Here is a 24460-nt window from a genome sequence, read left to right as displayed (position 1 = left end):
CGCGTCCCCCCGGAGAAATAGCACTTTCTTCCACCGAGGAGGAGGATGAGGAGGAGGAGGAAGAGGCCGGGTCACTTTCGCAGCCGGCAGCTCATCCATCAGTTTGAGCAGCAATGGCACCTTCTCTGTCCTTATTAAGACCGCTTCCATCTCACACGCGCCATTTTGTACCGGCAGCGATGTTCTTGCGCTGGAATCGCCCAACTCCTCCGCCAGGTCTCCACAGTGTGGCCTGGGGGCCATTTGTGGCCAGCAACCTTTTTTATCGGCCCGTGGCACATTCTAAAAGTATATTGTAACAAGAAAACTTAAAAACAACAACAACAAAAAAACGAATTTTATGAGAATAAAGTCAAAAAAAGAAAAATAAAGTTGTATTTTTATGAGAATATTGTAATATTATGAGTAAAAATAACAACATTGAAATTTTAAATAAATAACACTTCTTTTTTTTAAGTCACAATATACAAAAAACAAACAAAACAACGAATAAATTTGCAATTTTTAGAAAATTAGGTTTCAGAAAAAGTTATCTATAAGAATAAAGGAAATATATTCTGAGGATAAAGTCATAATTATAAGAAGAAAACAAAAAGAAAGTTGAAAGAGTCCATATTACAATAGAGACAGCGACAGTGAAGAAAACAGAACAATGCAGTCATAAATCCAAATACAGATACAATAAAGCATATAAAACAAAGCCCAGTAGCTTCATACCCCCCAGTTTTCATGCCATTGATGCGCTCTCAGCGTACGGGCAACACACGACCGACGTACTCGACACGCATGGAGCAGGTGAGAAATATCTGAATGTGCATTGGCCGCACTAATTAATTCGTGTGTGGGGTGTGTGGGGTGCTCGTGTGTGCTTTAGATGGAAAATGTGAGGTGGAAAGTGTTGAAGCTTCACAGCAACGCCACCAAATGGTTGCATTTAGGGATGTCCGATAGTATCGGCCACCGATAATTAAAAACGTGATACGGGTCAACAACGGTATCGTTTTTTTTCCCCTACAATAAAAGCCGATACAGAGCTTTTCGCGCTAAGCTCGCAAATTTGCAACACTGCTGAGCTTGCTGCATCATGAAGGTAATATTGTGCTGCTCACACGTCTGTGGGAATAAGGTAAGTCTATATTTAAACAAGCACAGTAACAACAAAGCTCACAATGAACTTACCAGCCCCTTCGTTTTTTTTACAGAAAGAGCTAAAAAAACAACAACCATGACACAGCAACGTGATAACAACAGACAAGACACTACCCAGGAGTAATGCAGAATAACCACAACTATGCGAGCTCCAAACATATAACTTAGCGGCGACTTCCAACAACAGTACAGCAAAGCACGCTGGGAAACAGGAAGCTGTGCTGTCAAAACCATATGTACTGTACGTAGACGCAGCTTCGCTGAGCCGTACGTCAGCGCCGCCGCCATATTGGATGTGGCAAAACTGCGCTGTAAGTGAATACAAGGAAATGTACTTCATAAAACACCCTTGGAGTAGCCAAGAAAACAACTGTACTCATGTAAGAGTATTGTTGCTTTACAACAACTTAACTCAAGATATGTGATGTTACACATATCGGTATCGGTTGATATCGGAATCGGAAATTGAGAGTTGGACAATATCGGTTTTCGGCAAAACAGCCAGTATCGGACATCCCTAGTTGCGTTTTCCTGCAGTGGTGTTATTTAAGATGCAACCTGTGTCTATAAAGGCTGTGATGTTTTCCTCGTCCTGGCTTGATCATCATGCACAGTCACAACTTGAGCTGCCGCGTGTCCCCCACCCCCACGCCAGCTTAGTCACTTTTCATTTTCCTGCGGGATTAAGTGTTTGGCAGCCTTATTTACATGAAATATTCTCCAGCGCCGCGCCGCAGCGTCGTAGCTCGCTCCCCAGCCCCGCCCCCTGCGCCCTGCTTTTGCTCTTTACTGGGTAAACAAGGGAGTCTCTGACTCTCCTTGTGGCCTTCGTGAGCAGATGAAGAAAAGGAGTTAATTAAAGTGCTTTTCTGCTGGGAAAGTGGCTTACTGTACGCTCTTTACATGCTTTCTGCACAACTTCCTTATCTACACACACATCCAGCTGGAAGAAAAGGGTTGCTTTCCCCCCTCCCAACTAATTACATCTATTAAATTGCACTATGAAACCACCTTTCATCCTACCCCAACCAAATTATTTTACATTCCTTTAATTCTTTAATCAGTCAGTGGCACCATGACAATATCATTTGTTCAAGGATAATATTTGAACGTAAATAACAAGACGTCCCAGGATGGATGAGATACATCCGCTGTGATTGGCAGCTGATGGGAGCAGCCTATCGCCCGCTGACACCCGGCGTTAGCAGGGGGAATTATGAGATTAAAACTCATAATTAGGAAAGTCATAATTATCAGATAAAAAGTCAAAATTACAACATAAAAAGTCGTAGTTATGAGAAAGAAAATTTATGAGATAAGTGGAAATTCTGAGAAAAAAGTCACAATTATGAGACAATAAGTCATTATGAGATAAAAAGTCGTAATTATGAGATAAAGAGTCAAAATTACGAGATAAATCACAATTATGAGAAGTCAGAATTATGAGATAAAAAGCGGAAATTATGAGATAAGTGGAAATTGAGAAAAAAGTCACAATTATGAGACAATATGTCAAAATTACGAGATAAAGTCACAATTGTAAGATAAGTCATAATTAGGAGATAAAAAGGTAGAATTATGAGATAAAAAGTCAAAATTACGAGATAAGAAAGTCACAATTGTGAGATACTGTAAGTCATAATTAGGAGATAAAAAGTTAGAATTATGAGATAAAAAGTCAAAATTATGAGATAAGAAAGCCACAATTACGAGATAAAAAGTTGAAATTATGACATAAAAGCTGCAATTATGATATAAAATGTCAGAATTGTGAGATAAACAAATTACAACATAAAGTCCTAATTATGAGGTAAAATACAGAAATTATGAGAAGTGGAAATTTTGAGATAACAAGTCACAATTATGAGACTATAAGTCGTAATTACGAGACAAAAAGTTGAAATTATGATTAAAAATCAAAATTATGAGATAGGAAAGTCATAATTACGAGATAAAAAGTCGAAATGACAACATAAAAAGTCCTAATTATGAGAAAGAAAAGTCATAATTATGAGATAAAGTCATAATTATGAGATAGAAAGCTGAAATGATTACATAAAAATTTGCAATTATGATATGAAATGTCTAAATTCTGAGATAAAAAATAGAAATTACAACATAAAAATTCATAATTGTGAGAAGTCATAATTATGACCAGTCATAATTATGAGCTAAAAACACAATTATGAGATAGGGAAATCATAATTCTGAGATAAAAGTGGAAATTATGAGATAAAAAGTCAATTATGAGATAAAAAGTCATAATTATAGGACAAAAAGTCAATATTAAGATAAACACATATTGTAAGATAGGAAAGTCATAATTAGGGCATAAAAAGTCAAAATTATGAGATAGGAAAGTCATAATTACGAGATAAAGTCTCACACACACGCACGCACACACACACACACACACACACACACACACACACACATCCGCTGTGATTGGCAGCTGATGGAAGCAGCCTATCGCCCGCTGACACCCAGTGTTAGCAGGGGGAATTAAAACAAACACGACGGATGCCCGCATGAGTCCCATCGTGTTTGACCAGCAGTCCAAAAGCTTTAATGCATAGGAGTTGTTTTTGTGTATAAACAGATTGGATAAATAAATCCATCCTCCAGGCAGGTGGCTGATTTCTACCTACTGTACTTCCAAATCAAATAGAAATACACTGGAACTTTGCTTTTAGCATCATCAACGCCTTCCAGAAGGTCCCACTCTATTTACAACCTACTCTAACCTGTTGCCCCCCCCCCATCACAATCCATTTTTACAATCAGTTTTACAATTATAGATTTAAAAGCAGAAAACAATACATGTAGAGTTCTACATGTATCTCACCTCAAGTCTCTGCTTTTCTTGTTGATCACGGCTGCAAAATGAGCTGCAAGTGGCAGCATTGTGATAAAGAAGGTGAGAAAGACTGTTATGCAATTAAAAACTTAACTCCTAGCAATTAAGGAAGGTGGTGTCCATGTTGATCTCGCTGCCACACGGTGTCTTTGCCAACAATCACGTCTTCAGTGAAGGTAAAAGTAACCTTAAATGTTCATTCATCATTTATATGCATTTACAGTAGTTTAATCCATGTACAGTAAGTCCATCATTGTCAAAGTAAGAAAATGGTTACAGTATATTGATAGTTGTATCTACTGTATATAAAAGGGTTACATTGATCTTGGATGAGTGTGTGGAAGCGGCAGGCGGTGTCAGAAAGTGTCAGCCGCTTTATGTAAGTTCATGCGTTGATTGACAGGGTTTAATCCGTGCACGCTTAACCTCCTGGAAAAAAAAAAAATCCTCTTCCTCGTCATCTTCACAGCAGAGCCCCCGCACCCCCCAACCCAGAGCACATTTGGAAATTGAAAAGGCATACCTAATGAGATTTGCTGGTGGAAGTCACAATGAAGGTCTTGTCTGCCTTTTGTGTTCGTCATTGACGTCTCACTTTGCTAAGCTATGTCATTCATAAAGTCATGTTCACGCGCTTCATGCTGTCTTTATGATTTATTATTCAGGATGCAAACACGCCGCACATGCTCTGTTTATGTCGCCCCCTTGAAGACCTCATATGACCGTCAACCTCACGCTGCCCTCGTTAAAGAGTGCTTTACTTGCAAGGTTATCATTGGACACGGACATGACCAAACAAGTGCTCTCAGCAACTTTGCCAGTTTTGCAATGTTCTCTGTTCATGTTCTGCTGGTGGTTGATAAAAAACGTGAATTAAATACGTTAATAAATACGTTGACTCATAAAAAAATTGCATACCGAGCAGCGGCACGACACAGCGGTGGCAGTCCCATGCAGCCCACCACCACAGCTTCAGAAAATCCTAGGGGAAACCCTGTATCTATACCGCTATGCAAGCTGTACATTGACTTCTCTAAAGTATATCTAAAGCTATCCACACGGAAACGTTTTCAGGTCAAAACGGCAAAGTATTTTATTGTTTCAGCCTCTCATCCACACGGGAACGGCGTTATGGGTGATGGTATTTTTTCAAAACCTCTTCCAGAGTGTGAAAATTTGAAAACGGCGGCTTCTACTTCATAATGACTCGCAGAGTTAATTCCACTTCTCGTAAGTCTAAAAGAGCCTTGAAAAGCGAAACACGATGGAGTTATGTCTTTCTTCTTCCGTGGTTCCATCTGTGTATCTGTTTACAGCGTCACACGTTGCCTTCAGTGATTCGTTCCTGTCAGGATGCAAATATAGTATGGACACGGCTTTTTTTTCAACCTGCCCAAAAAAGAAAATCTCAGGAACGTTCTCGTGTGGACGGGGCCCAAGTTTGCTTTTTCTAGCACTGCTCTGAAGAATGCTTGCTGAAATGTGAGAGCTGTGCTGACTTGTGTGAGATGGTGGATATGTTGGTCCATCCCATCACACCCAGAAGCCATGAAGGTGCGTTTGCCAACATTTACAGTTTCCCATAAAGTGAACATTCTTTTCGGCCACATGGTGCCACATGCAGCGGCATGTTGGGGTGCTAGAAAACAGACGCTTTAAGTAAAAGCGTAAAGAACCTTGACTCAACCAATAAGCGTTTAACAGCGCCACGTAAACCACCAACACACCTTCCCTCTGCCGCATGGAGCACCTGTCATTCTGGCACCCCAGAGCGAAGCCCTGTGAACATGTAATTTTGTTTTCTGGTGCCTGAAGACGCGTGAAAGCAGGTGTAAAATCTGAGAAAAAAAACCTAACTTTTCTTTAATTGGCAAGCAGGGGAAAAAAATCAGTGCTGGAAATGTCAATGCTTTCCATAAAGTTGTTGTGGATGATTGATGGAAGCTCATTTGGATCAGCAGAGAGGAAATGAAACACATACATGATTTATTGAAATAATGACTTGTTAAATGTGGCGTCTTTCCATCAGATGACATCATTTAAAAAGCTGTTGATCATGTTCATGTAATGTAGGATTAGTCCAATCACAATCACAATTTGTTCCCATGAATATTTAAACATGAATTATGATTTCTATCTTCCCTCTCCATGTTCCCGTTTTGTATCTAATCAAATATTCATGCAAAATGAGAAGACGTTAGCAGCTAACATGAGGCACAAGCCCACCTTGCCCACCGGGACCTCGTTTTTTGTACACTCCGGTTTTGTTTATTGCCCAAAAATGTCTTGTGTGTCACACGGGCAAGCATTACGCCCAATGAACTGCAGTATATATGCATATTTAAGCAAACTGTACTAATTCTTGGCCTAAGAGAAGTATTTCAAGCATAAAAATGGCTAATTGAAAATACAAACACAAAGCAGGAGAAGCACTGTAATTGTGAATGTAATATTCTACATTGAGAGGGGCTGAGCTGTCAACTGATCACCACCTGGTGATGAGTTGGATTAGATGGCAGAGGAGGATGTCGCACAGACCCGGGAGACCCAAACGTGTAGTGAGGGTTTGCTGGGAACGTTTGGCAGAGTCTCCTGTTCGTCAAGTCTTCAACTCTCTCCTCCGACAGAGCTTCGCCTGCATCCCGGGGGAGGACGAGGATATTGAGTCCGTGTGGGCTCTATTCCGTGTCTCCGTTGCTGAGGCAGCTGATCGGAGCTGCAGCCGCAAGGTAGTCTGTTCCAGTCGTGGCGCGAAGCCTCGAACCCGAGGGTGGACACCAGAGGTCAGGGCTGCTGTCAAGCTGAAGAAGGAGTCCTATCGAGCACGGATGGCTTGTGGGACTCCTGAAGCAGCTGATACAGTAGGTACCGGCAGGCCAAGTGGCACACTACTTCGGCGGTGGTCGAGGCAAAAACTCAGGTGTGGGAGGAGTTTGGTGAGGCCATGGAGCATGACTTTCGGTCGGCCTCGAAGAGGTTCTGGCAAACCGTCTGGTTCCTCAGAAAGGGGAAGCAGTGCCTTCTCAATCCCACTGACATACCTTCCATAGAGGAAGCAGAGTCTGAGGACACAAACGTGGACAGTTCCATCACCGTGGCTGAGGTATCTGGGGCAGTCAACACGCTCCCCAGTGGCAAAGCTCCAAGAAAGGACAAGTTTTGCCCTGAATTCCTCAAGGCTCTGGATGTTGCGGGACAGTCTTGGCTGACACGTCTCTTCAACATTGTGTGGAAGTCAGGAACAGTACCTCTGGATTGGCAGACCAGGGTGGTGGTCCCCCTTTTCAAGAAGGGTGACCGGAGGGTGTGTTCCAACTATAGGGTGATCACACTCCTCAGCCTCCCTGGGAAAGTCTATTCCAGGGTGCTGGAGAGAAGGGTACGACCGTTAGTCGAACCTCGGCTACAGGAGGTGCAATGTAGTTTTCGTCCTGGTTGCGGAACATTGGACCAGCTCTACACCCTTGCGAGGGTACTTGGGAGTTTGCCCAACCGGTCTACATGTGCTTTGTGGACTTGGAAAAGGCATTCGACCGTGTCCCTCGCGGTGTCCTGTGCGGGGTGCTCCGGGAGTATGGGATTGGTGGCATGCTACTACGTGCCATTCAGTCCTTGTACAACCGGAGCAGGAGCCCGGTTCGCAATGCCAGCAGTAAGTCAAGCCTGTTTCCGGTGAACGTTGGCCTCCGCCAAGGCTGCCCTTTGTCACCAATTCTGTTCATAACTTTCATGGAAAGAATTTCTAGGCGCAGCCAAGGTGTCGAGGGAGTCCAGTTCAGTGGCCTTAGGATCTCATCTCTGCTATTTGCAGACAATGTGGTCCTGATGGCCTCATTGGGCTGTGACCTTCAGGGTTTACTGGGACGGTTTGCATCTGAGTGTGAAGCTTCTGGGATGAGACTCAGCACCTCCAAATCTGAGGCGATGGTTCTGAGCTGGAAAAGGGTGGGTTTCTCCCTCCGGGTTGGGAAGGAGGTCCTGCCCCGGGTGGAGGAGTTCAAGTATCTGGGGGTCTTGTTCACGAGTGAGGGAAGGTTGCAGCGTGAGGTTGTTCGGCAGATCGGCACAATGTTTGCAGAAATGCGGTCGCTGTACCGGACTGTCGTGGTGAAGAGAGAGCTGAGCTGGAAGGCAAAGCTCTCAATTTACTGATCGATCTATGTTCCCACCCTCACCTATGGTCATGAGCTTTGAGTCGTGACCGAAAGAACGAGATCGCGGATACAAGCGGCTGAAATGAGTTTCCTCCGTAGGGTAGCGGGACTCACCCTAAGAGATGGGGTGAGGAGCTCGGCCATCTGGGAGGAGCTCAGAGTAGAGCCGCTGCTCCTTCACATCGAGAGGAGCCAATTGAGGTGGCTCCGGCATCTTGTCCGGATGGATGGATGGATGGATGGATATTCTACATTGGCCACTAGGTGTCAGTGTTCGGTGAGACAGGCAGTAGACTCCTCACTAAGGTTACCTAGGGAACACATTTACTGTGACACTGCTCAAGCAGGAGTTTTATTTACGTCTTAAATTGCTTATTTGCTCTTATTCTGTCTACTATATTGGCTAATACGAATGTAAAGCCATTTAAAGCCGCAAGGAAGTATGCTGGAAGTACGCTGTCCAGAAGAAAACAAGCACCTGTTAACGTGTGAATCTGTTATCTTAATTATGTCTAATATGTCTTATATTCTCTGATTATATGGACTATATTTGGTAATACAAATGTAAAGGTGACTATAGGGGTGTTATTTCATGTCTACAGGGCTCTAATAATGTTAAAGCATATTTAGAAAATCGTAAACAGGTTTTCTATGCCATAAGTATGAAAATATTCCATTTATTAATATTGAATCCTACTTTGGGGGAATTCACATAATTCGGGTCGGGTCTGGAAGCAATGAACCGTCCTCAACGAGGGGTTACTATAGTCCGTTTGTCCGCGTATAGCTCCAAACATCGCTAAGCATCTCACGTGTTGGTGAGTTGGTCTTGTGGTGTTATTAATAAACTGCATGAGTCCAAACAAAAGATCTTATCAACTCCCACCCACAAGACTTTGTCCCCCAGCTCTGTCGCTCCTTTGTGATGTCATCACTGGTTGACTCTGTAGTTGCGGGGACCACTTTGATATTTTCTAATTTGTAAAGCCACCCATGTAGATATACTGTACTAACAAGCTACACATGATGTATTTCAAGGACAAATGGCGTGCATGTCAGCTTTGTGTTATACTGTAGGTAGCAGAAAGTTATTGGTATCGGTTTGAAAAAAAAAAGATATCATGCATCTCTAATTAAGATATATGATGATATCATATTGTGACAAAGGTGTCCATGAGCTGCATTCATTTCTGATATCCTGGCAGTGACACATCCAAATAAAAGGCTGCCAAATCATTTGCATGCGTAATTGAATCCTGTGCGCTCTGGCAGGAACCCTCCTTGCAGCTTGTGGATCTGTTCCCCCACTTTTGGCTTTTTGTCTGCGAGTGTTTGCGCACGCGTTCCCAGATGCGTCTGCCGTTCACGCCGGCGAAGTTTCTTGATGCCGCTGTGGAAACTTGGCACGCTTAATTGATTTGCATCAATTACAGCTGACTCCTGCTTGTCACGAAGAAGATCGATACGGCAACGCCTGCCAAGGGAGCTGAAAAGCGTCTCGTGTGTTGCAACGCTTCAGCGGATGTCAAAAGCAGCCAAGCAGAAAGTCAAAGGCTGCATGTCAAATAAAATAGTTCATCAGTACGCTTCACTAAGTATACTGTGTACTCCAGTGGTGTCCAAAGTGTGGCCCGGGGGCCTTTTGTAGCCTGCAGCTTGTTTTTTTTGTTGGACCACGGCACATTGTAGAGATCAAATGCAACTTAAAAAAAATAAATACAGTGATAAGACAAAAGGTAAAGAGAAGAAGCTGAAATGTTGACAGAAGAAGAACACAAAGCTTTGCCTTTAAATATATAGAAATCACAGCTGCCCAAAGGTTTGTCCAGCGAGGGCCACATAGTGAAAAATGAAAGGATGCAACTTTGCCGCTTTGCCTATTTTGTAAAGCAACACATGTAGATATGCTAACAAGTTATATGTATTTCATCTCAGCTCTGCCATATAAGTCAAAGACTATTATTCATATCAACTTCAGTCTTTTCCCTTTTTTTCTACTTTTTCCAAATACAGTAGTTCAACTTTCTTATTAAGTAATCTTTGTAAATTTTGTTGTTGTAATATTATGACTTTACTCCCATAATATGTTCATATACAGTGTTCCCTCGTTTAACGCGGGCGTTAGGTTCCAGAAAATACCCGTGTTAAGTGAAATCCTTGTAGTAGAAGTTGTGTTTTTTTTGTTTTCCTTTTCCATCCACCCGTCTTCTATGCCCCTTATTCTCACTAAGGTCGCGGGTATGCTGGAGCCGCTCCCAGCTGACTTTGACAAAGACAAACAACCATTCACTCTCACATTCATATCTATGGACAATTTAGAGTCGCCAGTTAACCTAACATGCATGTTTTTGGATGTGGGAGGAAACCGGAGTGCCCGGAGAAAACCCACGCACGCTTTGGCTTCGTCCTGGCGCGGCTCTGCTGTAGCGTCTTTTTCCTCTGAAGCCCTTGGTGTCTTTTTCTGAGTGAAGAACATAGTTATGGGTAGTTGTTGGCGCTCTTTTTTTCTTCTGGGCCAGAATATTCTTATAAACAGACATGCCCCCTTCCATTATATTTGAGAACTGTAATGAACGAAACATCAGAAGGTCCCATTTTTGTGCAACTCGCTGAAGTTAATTGGCCATTCTCTCCATGGTTGCCAAGCGATCAAGTGTTAGTCCATCCTCCTCGTCTTCATCAACACTTGTGTCCTCTTCTTCCTCATCCTCGCTTGGTGGCTTTGTCAGTCAGCGGTTGTGAGTGGGAATCAGTCAGGGCTTTCATGTCATCAGGAGTCATATCATTAAAGCATTAAGGTCACATCGTCGACATTGTGAGTTTTGTTGGGGAGAAACAAACGTACAGCACTAAAGAGCCACACTGCTAGCGGTCGAACAATTATGTAAATTAGGCAGTTCTTACAGTACCTTGGCCAATCGGGACACAGAACACAATGCGCGTTCATACATACACTGGAAAAAATTGCCAACAAAAAACCCCCCTGTTTAACAGCGAGTCCACGTAAAGTGAACCGCGTCGTAGAGAGGCAACACTTATAATTCATATGATATAGCGGCCCTGCCGCCACCCACCAAGACAAATAGACTGTATGACTGACAAAAGGTCTCACTCCGTTCGTGCCGTCGTTCATTCCTATGGCACAAACGTGCCAAGATGCTGAAAGCAATGCACAGCATGCGTGTCTGTTTTCCTCGCCTCTCGCCTCCAAACAGGCAGGAAGAGAGTTCACTCTGTGCATTGCTTTCAGCACTTTGGCATGTTTGTTCCATAGAACAACGGCATGTACGGAGTGAGCCCTTTTGTCAGTCATATAGTCTTTGTCTCGGTGGATGGAGGCGGGGCCGCTAGCATACACACAGAGTGTAGAAGTGTAGAGTGTAGAGTAGTAGAAATTAAATTAGTAGATTGCAATATATTGTCATATATTTTTTCATTGTACTTTTCTTAAAAGTTAAATCTAAAACTTACTAATCATTTGAAAACATTTTGCTGTTTTATTTTAGATTATATTTTTAGAACGTGCCGTGGTCCGATTAAAAAAAAGGCTCCCCGGACCGCACTTTGGACACCCCTGCTTTAAAATGTACAAGTAAGAACCTTTTCTTTTTGTCTTTATGTATATCTGATAAGTGTGATAAATCTAGAACAGTGCACACTGAGGCTGGTGCTGCAAAGAGCGTGAGGAAAGGATGCACGTGTAATGGCATCCATTACAGGCCATGCAGATGCGTATCACAATGCCGGAGCGCTGAAAATGACCTTGGAAGAAGATGAGGCATGGATGGATCACGCCTACGAGCTGTACGAGCAGCCGTCTGTGGCGTCTGGCGATGACAAAGTGATGACCCAGCGCTGATCTGTGGCAAACGAGCGCACTGGTTTACATTTATTTGCAATACAGAGAAAAGGAGTGAAGCACATCATCATCATATAACGGCTCTGGGACGTTGGTCTAATTTGTTGTTAGCGCTGGCTTCCACAGTCAGTCCCTCCTCAAACCTTCAAGTTCATATATGATATGCTAAGAAGTGATATAGTTCATCTCAGCTTTGTCATGTAGGTGAAAAAGATGAATACCAACTTCACTCTTTCCTCTTTTTTCTCCCATTTTTCTGTTTTCTTCCATCCATCCATCCATCTTCTATGCCGCTTATCCTCACTAGGGTCAGGGGGGGCATGCTGGAGCCTATCCCAGCTGACTTTGGGCGAGAGGTGGGGTACACCCTGGACTGGTCGCCAGCCAATCGCAGGGCCTATGGACAATTTAGAGTCACCAATTAACCGAACATGCATGTTTTTGGAATGTGGGAGGAAACCGGAGTACCCGGAGAAAACCCCCACACACACGGGGAGAACATGCAAACTCCACACAGAGATGCCCAAGCGGAGATTCTAATCTTTGTAAACTTACTTCTTGTAATATTATGACTTTATTCCCATAATATTTCAACTTTATTCCCATAATATAACTTTTTTTACGTCAGAAATGGGGGGAAAAACAGCTGTAATTTTACGACAATAACGTCAAACAAGAAACAATGTCATTTTAGTACCACAGAGTTGAAATATCAATTTTTTAAAATCTTTATGAAAAAACAAACAAAACAACGAATAAATTTGTATTTTTTGGAAAATCAGGTTGGCGTAAAAGTCTAAATATTAGGAGAATGAATTCATAATTATGAGAAGAGAATTTAAGGGGGAGTTACATCCCGACGTACGTGCCCCTACGTGCTGGCTACTTACAAAAATGGGGACAATCACAAGAGGCACGCACATTTCCCGCACGGATTCGTAAACCCGCAGACAGCCTGCAAAGCCCGAGGGAAGAAAATTGGGATGCAAATTATTTTCTGCGTGCATGCAGGAACACCTTGCACGCATCCAGGTCGCAAGGGCAAGGCAGAGGAGGAGTGCGCGTGTAGCAAGTTTAAAAGTACATTGTGTACATTGCCCGGCCACGGCAGCGGCTCCTCCCATGGCGGGCAACTCCTCCAGCAGTAAACTCTGGTTCTCCCGACCTCCGTGGCCGCACGGCGGCTGCTCACATAGCATATTCGACATTAATGCGTCCTTACCTGGCCACTGTGGGCGGCTCTTACCGCTGCACACTCTGGTTCTCCTGGTCCCAATAGCCAGTTGCCGTAGGAAGCCAGTATGCCCATCTTGCAATTGAAATGAGTGGGCTTCACGACCCTCGTACGATGCCCACAAACGGTACGTTGCCAGTCCCCAGTGAGTGAACCATACCTTACATGGAGCGCATCTAGCACGCACGAGTCGCACGCTGCACTCACAGTCTAAAAGCTACCAACGGAGTGCGAGCGGCAAGCATGTGAGTGTCACAAATCACATGCTCCATAGGTTCGACACACTTGCAACCCCTTTGATACCCTACTCCCTCTACGTGCTGGCCACGGCCAACAAATTTCCCAAAGGTTGCGTCGCCCGTGCGTGTGGTAACACATACGTCGGGATGCAAGTCCCGCTGTGCAAGAAGAAAGTTGAAACAGCTGGAGGGGTAGAACGGAACGAATGAAAAAAATGTATAAAGTTGAAATGGAAAACAACCTGTAATTTTCTGATGATAAAGTCAAAATATCAAGAGAAAAAAGTCATATTCTAACAAGAAAAAAGTGAGGATATTACGAGAAAAAACTTGTAATATTATGAGGAAAGACAATGTCATTTTAGTAGCATAGAGTCCAAATATTAAAGAAAAAATAATTTGATTTTTAAAAATCGTACTTATGACAAGCATAACAAAAGAAGTTCAATTTTTTTCCAAATTAGATTTTTTTTCCATTTTCATTTTTTAGATCTGTTTTTTTTTCATTTTCACTTACTTTACCAGCGTAGAGTGTGTGCTTTTTGGCATAGTGAATAAACGTCCATGAATTAAATGTAAAAATAGACATTTTTATGGAGATATCAATTACTTACTTTCACCATTCGCTTGCGGTCCTGGGACGTAACCCACATAAAAAGCAGAGCTCTACTGTACTGTCACATTTTTCTTTGTTTGTTTTCTGATGTTTTTGTTTTTTGCCCTTCCTGAGATGTCTGCCGCACCATCATGCCCTTTTAAATCCTTACCGGACTCTTTCAGTGTCAGCTACATCAATCTAAAATTCATGTTTCCTGTGTGTGGCTACTTGTGGAGCGCCGCTTAGCAATTCGCTGAATGTGTTAAACCCCGCCCCCCCCAAGCCTCCTCTGTGCAACACATTAAAATTCCCCATAAGTGCCCCAGATGCCGTTTTTGCTCACAAATTTACGACGCCGCGTAGCAAAGCTCTAAAAATTTGCGCGATAAATCTGTTTGTAACTTTGTGCGCGTCAACACAATTTATCAGTATTGAGCCACCACAGACGCATTAAAATTCTGTCTCATCAGCGTTTGGTGGAATTAATGTTGTTCCAACGCCGCCGCCGGGAGAGCGTTACACTTTTCTCTTCGACATGACATCACGTGCATGCCACGTGTCAGTTTTGTCTGGTTGTCCCTCAAACTCGTCTGAAGCATGTGTGTCTTCAGCGCACATGGCCGGACGTGTCCTCTCTGGCCATGTGACCATAGGACGCAGGTGCTGGTCCGCAGATGCTAACTCTTCAGCTGACAGAACACAAAGTCGTCTGATCTTACTCTGGAAACTCAACCCCAAAGATGAAATGGAATGAAAGATGCGTAAAAATGTTATTTTAATTTATGTTGTAATGAGCTATTAAATGGTTTCTACTTGCTATGCATGTTTGTACACTACCCGTCAAAAGTTTAGAGACACTATCTCATGCAATAACACCACAAAGTGTCTCTAAACTTTTGACAGGTAGTGTACAAAACGCTGCATCGTGTTTTTTGGAAATGAATGAATGAATAAATGATGGCTATTTCGTCGTAGACGATGGTCTATTATTAGTCAAAACATGGAAATACACTTTGAGCCATTAGCTTGCATTACATTATCTTAACTCTCCTCCCATTCAATGTGGAAGTGGTAAGTTTTTGCTCTCTTAACTGTCAAAAGTTAAGAGACACTTTCTCATGCAATAACTTCATAAAGTGTCTCTAAACCTTTGATTCTCAAAAGTTTAGAGACACTTTCTCATGCAATAACATCATAAAGTGTTTCCAAACCTTGGTTCTCATGCAATAACATGATACAGTGTCTCGAATCCTTCGACTGTTAAACGTTTAGACATTTTCTCATGCAATAGCATGATACATTGTCTCCAAAGCTTTGACTGGTTAGTGTAGCTGCATCACAGCGTTGTCAATCTCGGGACACAAACATAACATGTGATGTCGACCTATTGGAATCATTTACTCATTCATTTTTAGGAATCCAGCCGGACACTTTTTCTTTTTCTTCTACATGAGTTTAGTGAGGCGTAACAGCATGCAGCATATCATGCATAAGAATCACGATTACCATGACAGTGACATCAGAGCACACACATCGAGCATGCATCTCGACTCGCATCTTCTCTGCTAATTTATTTTTTCTTCTGACTTTGAGGAGTATTAGCAAGCAGCATATCATGCAGGTGTCTTTGGTAAATAATGAATCATCTCTATTTCTCATCATGACAATGACGTCATAGCACAAAGATTGAGCATGCCATGTGACATAAAGCCAAACAGCATGCCTGAGTTCAGTGGGCATAGGAGGAAGCATCTAACACGTTGACAAACAACTTGTTTATTTTTTTTTTTACAGGTAAGCAAAGCCTAACTTCCAGGTATCCAAATGGCATCCATCATGTGAATGGCACACATGACAGATGCTGCACATGTGTAGGGAGTTCAGCATGCGATGCTTTTCTCGGAAAGGTTAATGACCAGTAATCGCTCTCATGTGCCTCGCATCGCCACCATTTCCATCGTGTACAAGCCGCGGCTCGCCAACGCTCTCAATCCATTTCATGCGTCACCTTTCCCTTGTCCGTAATTACCCCGTGACATGCGCTCCTGCGCCGGTACAGTCGCAGTCAGGGTGTAGTGTATGTCATGCCGCATGAATGCACCGGCTGATTGAATGTTGTCATGATAGAAGCATGCCAGCGCAAGTATGGCTACTAGAAGGTCCCGCTGTCCTTGTAGCGTGCACAGAATTCATGATACCGCATGAGTAAATGCTTTCCTGCGTTCCTACTTTCATCTGCAACCACCTGCCATGGCTGCATCGTTAGCTGCTTCACTACAACGCATTTGGACAACCTGCACCTTCCAACTGTTTGGCACCCTTCTGTTGGGCTACCAAATGTATTTAAAGAGCGGAGCTACCGTACAGTAGACACACTGCCAATCAGTTACTCTGTTCATTGGTCAACCAGGAAGAACATAAAATGTATACTTCAGTGGTACCTCCGTTTTTTTATTAATCCCTACCAAAAGGCGCAACCAAAACGTACAAAAGCTGAGGTAATTTTGCTCCCAGGAAATCATGCAAATCCAAACAGTTTGCTCCAGACAAAAATATGATCATTTCATAGAGAATAATTTGAGTTTTGAGGATTGACATTTGTGTTTTTTTTTTTTTTTTTTTTTTAGAAAAAAGCTAAAGCCAATTATTAGGCAAAACATGTGGAAATGTGAAAACGTGGAAATACAAGTGATATGTTGTAATGTGGTCACTAGATGGCAGTAATGACACAAAACATTGAGACATTAGCTTACATGACATTACCTTATCACTGCATGAAGCCATGAAGTCAGCCATGGCGTGTCCGCATGATAGAGTGAAAAAAAGGTTCTACTCCAATTCTGTGTGGAAGTGGTAAGTTCAGAAGAAATCAATTGGAGGCTAACTGGTTAGCTCGCTACCTTGTTGGCTCGCTAGCTAGCGGCCGTCTCGAGTCCCTGCAGCATAAGAGTTGTGCGATGTGTTTTAAACAAAGAATACTAGGAGTGTAATGGTGACACTCCAATAATGTTAAAAAGCATATGTAGAAAGTCATAAACAGGTTTTCTATGCTCAAACTATGAAAATATTCAATTTGTTAACATTGAATATCGTGGAAATTTCTTGATCACAATCAGGTCTGGTGCGTTGCCTTTTGGGTGGTGGTTGAGGGCAGGTGCCTGTGTGAGCTGGTCTTTGCAAATTCTGATCCTTGGGACACATTTTTATTGAAAAACTGTTTTTCTAATATATATATTTTTTTTACCAACACCAAAAAAGCAATGCAGGTTTGTAACATTTGGCTCACAAGCGGAGGTCTCACTCTTAGCAGCGTTGCAGGATATGAAAAAATAATTTCTGTGTCAGGGGGGTCACATGGCCCCACTCCCCTGGCACCTGCACGGATAACCTTTCACAGCTGGCAGCTCATGAATACATATCGCTTCAATTTAACACTTGGCTGCCTGTATTTCACTCAACTTTGGTATCATTTGCCCGCCGTGTGTGTCGTGTCTTACCATACGTCAAATATATCAAGGAAACGCCATCAAACGCAATATCATATGGCACAGTGTGTGTGTGTGTGTGTGTGTGCGTGTGTGTGTGTGTGTGTGTGTGTGATCTAATTAGCTAATTGCTCATTTATGACGACCAGAGAGGGGATTGAAAACCAGCAGACATGAGACAAACTCATCATTAATAATGTCCTACATTAAAAAAAAGTCATAAATATTTATTTATGCATTTCAGCACTGATATCTCATGTCCAACTCCCATAAAAAATACTTTCCTCTCATTTATTTAAGACAAAAAACAGACTCCAGTATTGTGTGAGATGTCCATCAGTCATGGGTGATTTACAAACCTCGCCACCAGTTTTATTTGACATTTGCTTCTCATCGTTATGACTTACATTGGGCTCAAAAAGTGTTTGCCCCTCCCTGATTTCTTATTTTTTTGCGTGTTTGTCACGCTTGAATGTTTCAGATCATCAAATTTTTTTTAAATGTTAGTCAATGACAACACAACTGAATTAAAAAAATTCTGTATGCGACTAAAATGACGTTTTTCATCGTAAAATGACTGCGTTATTCTCAGGAAATTATTTTTTTAAATCATTTCATTACAACTGTTTTGTCTTAATATTCTGAGTTTATCCCTCTTAAATTACTGCTGTTTTTTTTTCCATTTTTGCTGTTTTTATTTATTTTTTTTTTGTTAAATGATATTTTTAGAATATGCCACGGGCCAATAAAAAAACATCCGAGGGCCGCAAATGGCCCCGAAGCCACACTTTGGACGCCCCTGGTGTGGCAGGATGACTGCAGCGACATAATAGCGAATGATTTGAAACATGCTGGACGTGTACAGAGGCTGTATTTGTGGCTGCAGGTGGATGGAAGCGATTACACGAACAGTCATTGCTCACAGGCCGAGCGGAGAGAGGCTGGAACAGCAAAAGTACTTGTCTGGTTTTATGTTACGAAGCATGATGTGAATGGACGACTAATTCATCTTGAGCTTTGAAGGCAATATGAGAATAAACATTTCCAGACAGGGGCCTTATTGATTAACAGTTGCAAACAGTAACGTTACACGGCTATTATAAGCCCGGAACGGCAGCAGGGCGCATTAAATGTCTGTTTATTTTCCCTTGCAAAGATTTGAAGAAAAGACTCTCTACTTGTTTTATTTTAGCCGCTGACAAGCCAGTAATCCTCGCCGCTGTAAAAGCAGAGGAGTCTTTGGAGAGGCGGCGATGGCACTTATGTTGAATATGGAATTGTGGCTTCTTGATGGCCCTGCTGATATCAGGGGTAAACACGGCGTTTTCAGTTTCAATAATTCATGAGCATAATAAACGCCATTCTCAAGGCACAGCTGCTTTCTTTTATTTACAACTTTTGCAGCACACGTGAAGAGCAGAAGGAGCAAATATGTGCTTTTATTAGCGTGGGGATGAAATGCTTATTGAGCTGTCTGCAGTCTGGATTCTTTCACTTTCTGCCTGATAAGCTGCGGATGCGCTGCAGAATTAAATAGCCCACTCGGCTCATAATGAGATTAGATACCTCGGCTTTGGAAGCCATCTTCACTTTCTTTTTTTTATGTATCAATCATGCATGAGGTCGTAGAGATAAGACCAAGGTCAGCGCGCCTCCCGGGCACAAGGACTCCAATTAACGCCACAGCGCACTCCGTTGCAGCCGCTTGATTTTTGTTGTTGTTCTGTCTGAGTTAAATTGATTCATTTGACGTCTTCTTTTGTTGCTTTCGCGAGAAAATGTTCGTAAACAAGCAGTCTGGTTGTCTGTCAGAGTTCATTTTCATCCCCGTCAGGACTCGCAGGAGACCAAAACGGATCCAAATTGAATGAAACCTAAATTAGCAGCAATGCCCCCTACAGGTGTAGTAACACGCTATAACACGGGTGTCCAAAATGTGGCCCAGGGGCCCCTTGTGGCCCGCGGCTGTTTTTTATTGGCCAGCGGTCCATTTTTTAAAAATGTCATTTTACAAGAAAACAAAAAAATAAATAATATAAACCCAACACATTATGAATAAAGTCATAATTAAGAGAAGAAAATGAACAAGAAAGTTTAAATACTTGGAAAATTAAAACAACTGCAAAAATAAAAAAAAAAACTGCTGTAATTTTACAAGAATAAAGTCAAAATATTTAGAGAAAAAAAGTCATAACTTCTGACGAGACAAAAAGTCACAATTATATGACAACTTGTAAAATGAAGAGAAATAATTTCATTTTCATAGCACAGAATTAAATATTAAAAAAGCAAAATAAAGTTGTATTTTTCTTTTAATTCGGCTGAGGAAAAAGTGATCGTATTGTGGGAATAATGAAGACAATTTACAAGAAGAAAATATTTGAAATATTTGTTAAAAGGGTAACAGCAAAAATGGAAAAAAAAACTGCAGAAATTTGAGGAGGATAAAGTCAAAATATAAAAATTTAAAAAATTGTATTCTAACGAAAAAAAAGTTGCACTTTTACAAGACTAAATTTATAATATTATGTGGAAATATAATGTCATTTTAGTGGCATAGAGATGAAATATTAAAGAAAAATACTTTTTTTAAGCCATAATATTATGCGGAAAAAAAAACAAAACAAAGCATAAAGTTGTAATTTTTGAAATATTAGTTTGGGGAAAAAAGTTCTAATATTACAAGAATAAAGTCATAATATTCTGGGAATAAAGTTCAAATTAGAAAAACAAAAATTCCAAGACGAAAGCTGAAATAAAACATCAAAATGGAAAGAACAGCTGTAATTCTCAGAGAATAAAGTAAATAATATGAAGATAACAAAAGTTGCAATTGAATGAATGAATATAATTGAATATAAATGAATATAATTTTACAAGAACAAACTTGTCATATTGTGGGGAAAGATGTCATTGTAGTGGCATTTTAGTAGCATGTGACGAAGCTGAGGTGCATTGAAATACAGCCGTGTGGAAAAAGTGTTTGCCCCTTTCCTGATTTCTTTTTTTTTTTTTGCATGTTTGTGAAACTTAAATGTTTCACATCATCAAGGAAATTCACATTTTAGTCAGTGACAACACAGCTGAACACAAAATGCAGTTCTCTAACTGAAAACTTTTATTACTAGAAAGGGGGCAAGCACTTTTTCACACCGCTGTATTCAGTATACACGTTCTGAGCATATGTCACAAAATATGGAAGTGGCAAAGTTGCATGCTTTTGTGTTTCACTATGTGGCCCTCGCTGGAAGAAAAAGTTTGGACACCCCTGCATGACTATTTTTGCTGAGCTTATGAGGATTGAGCAACGCTTGATGATGTCATCATTACGCTGCCAATGCTGGAGTTGAGATGATCTTACTTTTCTTCATCTTGCTCCGAATCATTCCTTGGAATTTTCTCACCGGAGTGACGTATGTTTGATGCTGAATGATACGTACCTCATGTACGTATGATGACGTGCATTATTTATTGATATTGTACTTGTACTTTTATCACAAAGAGTACTTGTCAAGATCCTTTACAGCGATGGAGCTCATCACATTCCCGATGGCGTCAACACTCTGGTGTTCCCTTATGGCGTTTGGCGAGGATTTTTAGCCGCTATTTTAGCCGCCCGGCCGTGTAACGTAAACAGGACATTACCAGGTCGGCTCACGGGCCAGATTGATTTGCACGACGGAGCTGCAGTTGGCTTGGCCCACAAATCCTCGACAGGTTTGGGCTTCCTGCAGGCCGGGCGCTGACAGCCCGCCAGACAGTCTGAGCAGACGCTAATGTGCGCATACATTCAAAATATCCAATTACTTTGCAGATGAATCTTGTGCGAGTGGCAGCCCAGATTGCAAACATAGTGTGAACTCTGATGGCTTTCTCTGGGAATTCAACGCCCCCGCTGCACCCACCTCCCCACCCCGACAGCAAACGTCAACAGAATCTGAACGTGCCGCATGCATCTGCTACAGGCCGCAACATTAGGTACACCCCTACAACAACTCATTCTTTAATTAATAATAGTCTTCTTTTTTTTTTTTACTGACACGGTCAATCTGTAAAATCACAAAAGTGCAAAAAAATTAAAGTACTTTTTTATCAAAAAAAAAAGCAAAGAAGTATAACATAATGAGACTTATAAAAATAATAAAAAATAAATCATATAAAATATATAAAATAATTTTATATATATATATATATATATATATATATATATATATATATATATATATATATATATATATTACAGCTGGCAAAAAATTTTACTTGGATTCATCAGTTTTCAATTTTCATATACATAAAAAGATATATAACATATAGAATTGAAAATATATAAAATACTAATAAAATCTATATAAATACAGACCTGATCAAAATCAAAAGACCAGTTGAAAAATTTTATTTGCAATTTTGAATTAGCATTTTGCACATTTGGATCTTAAGTAGAGCTACAATATGCAAAAGCAAGAAGGGGGAGTGAGACAAAAAGCACTTTGAAAAAGTCATTTATAGAAACAGCAATTAAACTGAAATAGGCTGTTTATCACCTGATCAAAAGTTTAAGACCGCAGGCTATAAAAGCCAAACTCTGCTCAGAATTGTCATTTTCTGTCAGGCATTCACACTGGCATGCCCTCCTGATGGTAAAGCTAAGAAGCTTTCTCTTTTTGAACGTGATTGTGGAGATGCATGAGCAAGGCCTCTCGCAGCGAGCCATTGCTGCTGAGGTTGGGTGCAGTAAATCAGTCATGCTAAGTTTTTTTTGAAAGATCCTGACCATTATGGAAGAAAAAAGTCAAGCGGTAGACCCAAAAAAATCACACCTGTACTGAGCCGGAGGATCCTATTGGCTGTCCATCAAGACACAGGGCGGTCTTCCACCCACATTAAGGCCCTTACTGATGCCGACTGCAGCGCAATAACCATCAGACGGCATCCATCTGCAGGAAAAAGGTTTAAAAAACAAAAAAAACTATTCAAAGACCTCGCCTCCTTCAACGCCACAAAACTGCCCGTTTAGACTTTGCCAGGGAGCGTCAAACATGGGACATTGAAAGGTGGAAAAAGGATTTATTCTCTGATGAGAAAAAATGTAACCTTGACGGTCCTGATGGCTTCCAACGTTACTGGCATGACAAGGAGATCCCACCTGAGATGTTTTCTACCCGGTTATATCAAATAATATATAACAAATATATATTAGATGAATATAATCAGATGAATGAGTTTTCAAAAGAATTAATCATGATTAATTATCATTTCTAACAATGTATGAAATATTCCCATTTTTACTGTATTTAATAAACATAAAGATTAGTGATGGGGTATCATGCTGTCAGTATATGTGTATTGTATATGTGTATAAAATATGTATAGTATATGTGTATTGTATATGTGTATAAAATATGTGTATTGTATATGTGTATTGTATATGTGTATAAAATATGTATAGTATATGTGTATTGAATATGTGTATAGTATATGTGTATTGTATATGTGTATAAAATATGTGTATAGTATATGTGTATTGTATATGTGTATAAAATATGTGTATAGTATATGTGTATTGTATATGTGTATAAAATATGTGTATAGTATATGTGTATTGTATATGTGTATAAAATATGTGTATAGTATATGTGTATTGTATATGTGTATAAAATATGTGTATAGTATATGTGTATTGTATATGTGTATAAAATATGTATAGTATATGTGTATTGAATATGTGTATAGTATATGTGTATTGTATATGTGTATAAAATATGTGTATAGTATATGTGTATTGTATATGTGTATAAAATATGTGTATAGTATATGTGTATTGTATATGTGTATAAAATATGTGTATAGTATATGTGTATTGTATATGTGTATAAAATATGTGTATAGTATATGTGTATTGTATATGTGTATAAAATATGTGTATAGTATATGTGTATACTATATGTGTATAGTATATGTGTATTGTACATGTGTATAGTATATGTGTATCGTATATATGTGTATTGTATATGTGTATTGTATATATGTGTATAGTATATGTGTATTGTAGATGTGTATTGTACATGTGTAATGTACATGTGTATTATACATGTGTATTATACATGTGTATTGTACATGTGTATTGTATATATGTGTATTGTATATGTGTATTGTATGTATGTGTATTGTATGTATGTGTATTGTACATGTGTATAGTATATGTGTATTGTACATGTGTATAGTATATGTGTATAGTATATGTGTATAGTATATGTGTATATTGTATATGTGTATATTGTATATGTGTATTGTACATGTGTATTGTACATGTGTATAGTACATGTGTATTGTATATGTGTATAGTACATGTGTATAGTATGTGTATTGTATATGTGTATTGTACATGTGTATTGTACATGTGTATAGTATATGTGTATATAGTATATGTGTATTGTACATGTGTATAGTATATGTGTATTGTATATATGTGTATAATATATGTGTATTGTACATGTGTATTGTACATGTGTATAGTATATGTGTATAGTATATGTGTATTGTATATGTGTATTGTACATGTGTATTGTATATGTGTATTGTATATGTGTATTGTATATGTGTATTGTGTATATGTGTATTGTATATATGTGTATTGTACATGTGTATTGTAGATGTGTATGTATATGTGTAATGTACATGTGTATTGTACATGTGTATTATACATGTGTATTGTACATGTGTATTGTATATGTGTATTGTACATGTGTATTGTACATGTGTATAGTACATGTGTATAGTACATGTGTATAGTACATGTGTATAGTACATGTGTATTGTATATGTGTATAGTACATGTGTATAGTATGTGTATTGTATATGTGTATTGTACATGTGTATTGTACATGT

The sequence above is a fragment of the Dunckerocampus dactyliophorus genome, chromosome 12, assembly GCF_027744805.1.
Source record: "Dunckerocampus dactyliophorus isolate RoL2022-P2 chromosome 12, RoL_Ddac_1.1, whole genome shotgun sequence".
NCBI classification, from domain to species: domain Eukaryota; kingdom Metazoa; phylum Chordata; class Actinopteri; order Syngnathiformes; family Syngnathidae; genus Dunckerocampus; species Dunckerocampus dactyliophorus.
The sequence above is the reverse complement of the archived record's forward strand: the minus strand, read 5'-3'. Positions refer to the sequence as shown.